The sequence below is a fragment of the Pygocentrus nattereri genome, chromosome 11, assembly GCF_015220715.1.
Source record: "Pygocentrus nattereri isolate fPygNat1 chromosome 11, fPygNat1.pri, whole genome shotgun sequence".
Taxonomy (NCBI): Eukaryota; Metazoa; Chordata; class Actinopteri; order Characiformes; family Serrasalmidae; genus Pygocentrus; species Pygocentrus nattereri.
In genome coordinates, this window is record NC_051221.1 from 35,014,172 (window position 1) to 35,023,504 (window position 9,333).

Sequence of the window (9,333 nt, forward strand, 5' to 3'; positions counted from 1 at the left end):
ACTAGAAGATCTCACAAAGCACCACATGATGCCATGTTCTAAAGAGATTCAAATGCACATGTGAAACAAAGTCATTGAAATCTACCAGTCTGCTAGGGCTGTGGGACTCCATCAAACCATAGTGAGAGTTATTATTCACAAATGGAGAAAACTTGTAACAGTGGTGAACCTTCACAGGAGCGGTCGGCCCACAAAAATTTAATCAAGAATGCATTGACCACTCATCCAGAAGGTCACAAAAGAATTCAGATTAGCATCTAAAGAACTGCAGGCCTCACTTACCCCAGTTAAATTCCATGTACATGGTTCAACAATAAGAAAGACACTGGGCAAAAATGGGAGAGTCACAAGTTGCAAGCCACTGCTGACCAATAAGACCACCAAGGCTCATTTCACATTTCTCCAAAAACATCTTGATGACCCCTATGACCCCTACTTTTGGAAGACATGGGTTTCATCTGGTGTAAAGATAACACTGCATTCTGCCATAAGAACATAATACCAACAGTCAAACATGGTGGTGGTAGTGTGATGGTCTGTGGCCGCTTTGCTTATGCAAGGCCTAGATGACTTGTTATAATCAATGGAACTAATAAATGGAACCATGAATTCTGCTCTTTTAGAAAATCATGAAGGAGAATTTCCATCTGTCAGTCTGGGACATAAAGTCCACCTCTGAAACAAAATTAAGGTGTTCGAGTGGCCGAGTCAAAGCCTTGATTCGAATCCCATTGTGATGCTGTGTCAAGACTTTAAATAGGCAGTTCATGCTCACAGACACTCCAATGTAGCTGAATTAAAGCAATTCTGCAAAGGAGATTGGGCCAAAATTCCTCCATAGTGATGTAAAAGACTCAATGCAAGTGACCGCAAACGTTTGACTGCAGTTGTTTCTGCCAAGAGCGGCACAACCAGTTATTAGGTTTAGGAGGCAATTGCTTTTTCCCATGGGTGATACAGGTTTTAAATATATCTTTATCTTCAAAAAATGGAATGATCATTTAAAAGCTGAATTTTTTGATTACTGTCTTGTTTTATCTTATATTAAAATCAGTTGGAAGATTTGAAAGATTTAAACGTGACAAATTAGCAAAGACAGAAGACACCAGGTATTTTTTCACAACTCTGTATTTAGTAGTTTTAGACACATGATAAAACTTTGACAACAGTGAAGTTGTTTTAATTTTCATTTTCATTGCTGTTTAAAGAAAAAACAAGTATCTCTTAATACTGGTAGAGTTACAGGAGAAGACAGCATTCTTTACTTTTAATGTAAGTTAATGTAAATAGACTTTATTCCAGGCAATTTTGGAACTTTCTATCATAAATTTTAGAGCATTTCTATCATTAATTTTTTTTGCCAATGTAAAAGGCAGCTGCTATGATCAAATGATGCAGAAAAATCACAAAAAGGCAAACACTTTTATTTGCACTACTCATCTTATGCTGTCAGTATAGGCCTGTTAGCAGAAAGAACACAAATGACAAGCAACATATTTAGAATGGCCTTGATTTAGAACAGAAATTGTGGTTCTCTTATGGCCTCACCTACAAAAATCCTAAAATCAGTAGAATTAAACTAAAATTTGTAAGATCATGTGTAAGCAATGTTGTGGCTCTGGTTTAGTCTGACGGAGTTTGCTGGCTGAATCAGTCAGTGTGCCATGTTACTGTATGGATTGTCACTAATGTATCAGTTTCACCACCCCCCACATCTCTCCTCTTTAAGCTGAACTCATACCCCTGTGTTTTAGTAAACCACAGTATGCCTTCTCTTCACTGACCTGCACATATTTATACCGCTCTCATTATGCCATCACTCACACTAATCATTATCAGGGGGCCTATTATCCTGCACTTTTGGCACAGCACTGTGATGAGCACATAACACAAATGGGAGTGCCTTTTTCTCATAGTACTTTTGAAGTCCTTTAATTTGGAAAGACCTTTCTGCCAGCTAAAGCAGCAGTGATTGATGTAGCATTTTTGGTGTGTGTGTGTGTGTGTGTGTGGGTGTGTGTGTTAAAGTCATATACATTTAGGCTGAATTTCTTGAATTGTACTTAACTGACACTAAGGCAATAATGCTGCTCAATAATTATGTATATTAATTTTACAAACAACAAACCCCATATAATAGGCCTGTAGTGTAGTTTATTACATTTTTTTAGTTTAGTTTTTTTTTCTTTCTTTTTTGCCTAATGTGAAATGTTTCCTAATGTTTTCTGTTGAAAATGAACTGAGATAGATGTTTATTACTGTCTGGAACCTCATCTGCCTTCAGGACTTCTGTAGCCTTAACTATGAGTCATATTTGCACTTGCAGCATCTTTTTAAGTCCTTGCAAAAAGTGAACTCTTTTAAACTGGTATTCAAATTTGCATGTCCTGACCCACCAATGAAAGTACCTAAATAGTGCACGGTCATGGTTAACCAAGTTACTGCAGTAACACCCCCCAGTGATGGCATTTATGGATTTTTTTCTATGCCAATGAAAGCAAGAAACGAATACATAACAACTGAATTTTACACTTTATAATGAAAATGATGAGACATCTATGAGTTGTTACCTCATAACTGACTAATCATGAGCTAAACATGTATTTAGAGTTATTCATCATTAATTAATATATTAATGTTACTTTCTTACTTGATCATGATTTACTTAGGACTTTAGTTATTTTTGCTGTGCCTTATCTAAAGTGGTGTCACAGTGTCCTCTGCCTGGCTCTCCTGTTTCGTCCAATGTAGCCTTGCTTTATCATTGGGATATACAATGCTATACATGTCAATCATGCTACCCCCCTTTCCCACGTGGTTTCTATTCTTGTCTTTGGTAGAAGTAGCTTTCATGTTTCAGTTAGCCTGTGTGTAGTGTCATCATGTTTTGTTTGCAATGCTTGCTTTTGCCTTAATTTAAATAAAACCTGTCAACTCATACCTACATCCTTAACTATAGTTGTGGTCTTCTGCCACAAATAAAGATGTCGAGGCAGGATGGATAGGAAAGTCTATTGAAGTTGGATTAGAATTTTTATTATTTTTTTTACGTCTTTTGTAAACAAACAAAGTATCTCACAAAAGTGAGTACACCATTCACGTTACTGCAAATATTTTATTACATCTTTTCATGGGACAACACTATAGAAATGAAACTTGGATATAACTTAGTCAGTGTACAGCTTGTTTAGCAGTATAGATTTACTGTCGTCTGAAAATAACTCAACACACAGCCATTAATGTCTAAATAGCTGGCAACACAAGTGAGTACACCTCACAGTGGACATGTCCAAATTGTGTCCAATTGTGTCATTGTGCCTCCCTGGTGTCATGTGAGTCGTTAGAGTTACAAGGTTTCTGGTGTGAATGGGGAGCAGTGTTTTGGGTACAATTCGCTCATACTGGCCACTGGATATTCAACGTGGCACCTCATAGCAGAGAACTCTCTGAGGATGTGAGAAATAGAATTGTTGTTCTCCACAAAGATGACCTAGCCTATAGGAAGATTGCTAAGACCCTGAAACTGAGCTATAGTACAGTGGCCAAGGTGATACAGCAGTTTTCCAGAACAGATTTCACTCAGAAGAGGCCTCACCATGGCCAACCAAAGAAGTTGAGTCCACATGTTCAGTGTCATATCCAGAGGTTGGCTTCAAAAAATAGACGCATGAGTGCTGCCAGCATTGCTGCAAAGGTTGAAGAAGTGGGAGGTCAGCCTGTCAGTGCTCATACCATATGGTTGGATAGTGTAGTGGTTAACACCTCTGCCTTCTACACTGTAGACTTGGGTTCATTCCTCACCTAGGCAAACACCCTACACTATACCAATAAGAGTCCTTTGGGCAAGACTCCTAACACTGCCTTGGCCTACCTATGTAAAATGATCAAATTGTAAGTCGCTCTGGATAAGAGCGTCAGCCAAATGCCAGAAATGTAAATGTAAATACGCCGCACAATGCATCAACTTGGTCTGCATGGCCGTCATCCCAAAAGGAAGCCTCTTCTGAAGCTGACACACAAGAAAGCCCGCAAACAGTTTGCTGAAGACAAACAGTCCAAGAACATGGATTACTGGAATCATGTCCTGTGGTCTGACAAGACCACGATGAACTTATTTGGCTCAGATGGTGTCCAGCATGTGTGGTGGCACTCTGGTAAGGAGTACCAAGACAACTCTCTCTTGCCTATGGTCAAGCATGGTGGTGGTAGCATCATGGTCTGGTTCATTAAGGGAAGCATGAATTCCAACATGTATTGTGACATTCTGAAGCAGAGCATGATCCCCTCCCTTGGGAAACTGCGCCACATGGCAGTTTTCCAACACAACAACCCCAAACACACCTCCAAGATGAAACTGCCTTGCGGAATGTGATGGATTGGCCAAGTATGTCTCCAGACCTAAACCCAATTGAGCTCCTGTGGGGCATCCTCAAGCAGTAGAAGGAGGAGCGCACCACCAGCTCTGTGATGTCATCATAGAGGAGTGGAAGAGGATTCCACTAGCAACCTGTGCAGCTCTGGTGAATTCCATGCCCAAGAGGGTTAAAGCAGTGCTAGATAATAATGGTGGTCATACAACATATTGTCACTTTGAGCAGAATTTGGACATGTTCACTGTGAGGTGGACTCACTTGTGTTGCCAGCTATTTAGACATTAATGGCTGTGTGTTGAGTTCTTTTCAGAGGACAGTAAATCTATACTGCTATACTGACTACTTTAAGTTGTATCCTAGTTTCATTTCTATAGTGTTGTCCCATGAAAAGATACTACATATTTGCAGAAGTATGAGGGGTGTAATCACTTTTGTGAGATATGTATTTTCACAGTAGATATCATATGTAATTCTGTCAATTTCTGACTTTTTTGTTATTTTACAACAATATTATAATAATAATATTTAATTGTGATGTAGCAGCTTATATGTCACTTATGCAGTAATATGAATATGAATAATAATAATATGAATAAATTAATGATGAATAACTGACTGTTTCATTGGTTCTTATAGGATTAGATATTATGAAGTAAGAGCTATTATAAAGTAGTTTTCTAAACTACTGTTATTATAAAGTGTTTGACATTCAAACCTGTGTTTTTTCTTAACAGATTTATTATAGTGTCATGATCAAATTAAAGTCCTCATATCACAACCACAACTGTTACTGAATTGTGTTTTTATTGTGTTCTTTTATTTGGCAAACATTAAGCTGCAACTCATATGCTGCTATCATTATTATTATCACTAGTAGTAGTAGTAGTAATGTCTCTCTTAGTACATCTGCTTCATCTTCATCAGTGATGTTCCTGGAATCATCAGCAGATATACTAACAGAGATAATAATAATAATAAAAGGAATAGTAATAAGGGCAAAACTTTTTCTTGTTGTAATTTTGAGATGGTCCCTAAATCCGAAGTGAACGTTGTACAGTATTAGTAGATGAGTTCATGCTTCAGATAAAACATAAAGCAAAGGGAAATACACCATATTGCTTGTTTTATTGTTGTGCTATCCAGTGTCAACCAGAGAAGGATGGGTTCCCTCTTTTTTGGAGTCTTGGTTCCTCTCAATATTTTGTTCTCTTGCTCTTAGGCAGTCTTTCTTTGCCACCTTTACCATTGGCTTGCTCATGTGGACTTGGACACAGGTTTTTCTGCAAAGCTGCTTTGTGAAAGTGCCTGTAAAGTGCTCCCCAAAACCCAGTTCAACATTTCACAGTGGTTATTTTTTACATGGTTACTGGGTAACTGAATAAGATGATAGTGGCACAGGCCTAATCAGTTAGTTTTGCACTGCATTGCATATTTCCAGGAGGAGGCCTAAGTGGAAAGATGATTGACATTTCACAATACAGAACAAGACTAATTTATGTGAGCAACACAGTTCTCTGGAATGATTTATTGGGAATGGAATAGAGCATTTAGCTCCTAGGGAAACACTGCCTGATTCATTCACACGAGCCCTGTTCTTATTCATTACCTCTGTCCACATTAACATTTCCAAGACACTGTGTTCACAATAGCATGCGCTTGCAGCACGTGTTGTTTATGCCACTGCCCTCCCCGGCAGAACGAGAGATCTGCTGTGTTTCCTTTGAGAGCATGTTTTTCATCCACATACTGATTGAGTCCCCAGAATGGAGCAGAGTGCCAGAGCACACTGACTGTGTTGCTGAAATGATAATAATATGTGACAGAGAAGCTCCTCTGAAAGCCACACTCGGCCTCTCTGCGCCTCGAATGAAGGGTGTGCCTCAAATGAAAGGGATTCGCAGGGCCTCTTCTGATCTTCTGAGACACGTATGATTTTTACCTAGAATTCCATAGTCAGCAGTGGTTTAATAGCAGCTATACATGCTGTATCAAAGCCTGAGCTTGGAGTGCACATATGTTTGATAATACAGTACCTATTGTTAATCATATTGTGATTAGAGAGCTAGAGGCTTTTTGTGTGGAAGACCAAGTACAATGAAGCCATAGATAAATGCACGCGCAGTGCATCACACTCAGAGTGGCATGATATTTTGTTTGGAGAGTGCTGCTGGCTGATGGAAGCTTTGTTTGACAGTGGTAAGAGAGGCTCTCCATGCTGAGAGGGCTTTGGGCACATGAAAAAGTTTGGCCCACACACTCTCTCTGCTCGCCCACATACCAAAAGAGCATCTCTATTCACGCCCGCAGACCTTGGACAGTCCGACAAGGGCTGGCTGCTGAAAGGATAAACACGTTCTGCTCCGAGACTCTGTAACACAATACGCCCAAGCCAAGACTGCGAGACATGGCCTCCACATCGTCATTCTTTTCCCTCTTCAACCTTGCTCTCATACTGTCCTATTCTTTTTATCGCTTTTAAACGTGGAGGACACTTAAGATGCTTTTCCCCACAGATACTCCTACAAATAAAGGTGTCAAAGGGGTTCATTGGAGCAGTGTCATATAAGAACAGTCTTTGGTTGTCTAAGGAACTCTGCAATGGATGGTTCTGTAAAGAAACACTCTAATGTATATCTGCAGCATTAGTAACATAGAGTTGCTTATTATAGACCATGACTAACATGTACAGATACTGCACATCTCCATGGCCATAAGCTAATGAGGGCACCCACGTCCAGACCTTTAGATAGTTTAGAAGGGTTTTTTCACTTTCCTCCATTCAAGAGATTAAACAAAGAAACTATTATGGGCTATTAGGATGCCACAGTCTACTCAGGGGCGCAGCCATAGTATCACAGGTCGCCCAATCAAATGGGGGCAGACTATTTATTATGCCACATTTCTGTGATTATGAAATTTGATTTGTTTCCTGTGAGCGCTGTCACTGTATTATAGCCAATTAAACTTTGCCATTATTTTCTAAACCCTCTAATTACTGTTTAGCAACTGTTAATATCTGCAATAGCTTTAGTAAGTTACTCCGTAAGTCTGCTCAGTAACTCTGTGGTCCTCAGAGGTTTCTGAAGGGTTTTATGAGATTTAGTGTGGAAAAAGCAATGAAACTACACAGTGAGAGGTTCTCAGCTGTGGTTCGGCCCTAGACTGAACTGCCCACTCTTCATATTTGTACGAGAAGCTACACTGACCCTGAGTACTACAGTAACTTAGACTTCTTGAGATGTTCAGCACACATGATATAAGCTTAACATAACACCGCTATGACACAAATGCAAGAGTTTATGAGCTCAGTCGTATAATTCTTTTCATATTAATGTGAAATGCTCCATATAAAGTAACTCCATTATTCCTTTTTTATTTGGAGCATTCACAACAGTTGCTAGCTAAACCAGCGTGCTTTAGTCTAGTTCCAGTATAGGCTACAGGCTCCATGGTAGGCTAGATTAGTGATGAGATTAGATGAGAAATTAGAGATGTGTACCTGCACAGAACATATTACAACTGGCAAGAGAAAGTTGTGCAGACAACCTTTTATAACATGTCTAATATGTGCTTTTATAGTAATCAATGAGGACAGGGATGCAATAGAGAGAAGCAGAGAGAGAGAGATAAAGGGGGGGGGGGGTAAATGAACTAAAATCAATTTGAAACTATCACTTGATTTAGTGAAGGTTTCAAAATGTATTTTCAGCTGAAAATAAACACATAAACAATAGTCACATAAACAAGACAGGAGTCAAATTAGTTTATGGAATTAGAAGTTCATGGAAGAACGGAGAGATGGGAAAGGAAGAAATGAAAGGAAAAGGTGCATAACAGTTATGGGTAGGTAAAAAAGGAGCAAAGATTTTGTTTAAAAAATAAATAAATAAACCAAAGGAGAAACTATCAGCTGGTGTAATTCCCATATTTAACCATTTTTTTTGTTGGTCACATTTTTGCAAAACGGACCTCACCAAAATTCTCATCCAAGTTAAGGCCCTGTAGGTCTCACGACCCACCCAAAATGTTGTTGAACAACAAACTCCCCCAAAAGTCTTTAAGCTTTCAGCCCACTTGTTAAAAATAAATGAATAATAAATGAAACACTGTTACCTACTAACTGTCACTGAGGAATAAAAAATAATACTAAAACAAGGACGACACTTATTTGTTCTGTATTTAGATGCAAACCATTGAGCTCTTGCCTTCACTATGAATTGAGGCAGCATTTTCCCCTCTGAGGTGTACTCATAACATTTGTGTGTTTGACATACCAATAATTGTCATAATACATTTTTACATGACCATTTTCCAACCCACTCTTTATCTTTTAGAATTAAACAGGCTATTTATTGTTACAGTGCTGTTAGGATTTATATATGTAAATGAGCTCTGTTCTGACTGGCTCTGCTATATTGTGCATCATTCAAAAAACACTCAGAGCCTCCTATAACTTTGGTGTGGAGGGGTGAGGCTAAACTGTTGTAGGCTGAACAGGTGTGTATATGCGAATGAGTTGGTCCCCGTGACATCACAGAAAGAATTGAAAACAGGCGTTTCCACATATGGACTGTATGGACAGAGCAGTGAATGATATATTTTGAAACTTTAACAATGATAACATATTACATGAAACCCCTTGAGCGAGAGAAAATCAGGGATGGATCCTTCAATGAGTAAAAATTTAGTTGGATATTACATGTTCTGATCTATGCTGTAAGATAGCTTAGGAGGCTAGCCTATCTAATCACTATTGATTAATTAGGATAAGGCAAGCTTGTTTAATGCCAAAACCAACATGGAGAGCAACAAAGGAGAATTTTGGCATGTACTTGATAGTAGAAAGCAAACAAACCATAAACTCTAAATTGTGTGCATACCTTCATCATTTGTGTGACATTCAGTAACTGTACTTGCGCGTAACCGTGCTTGCTGCAGGTGGCCTGTAGAAGACTCTACA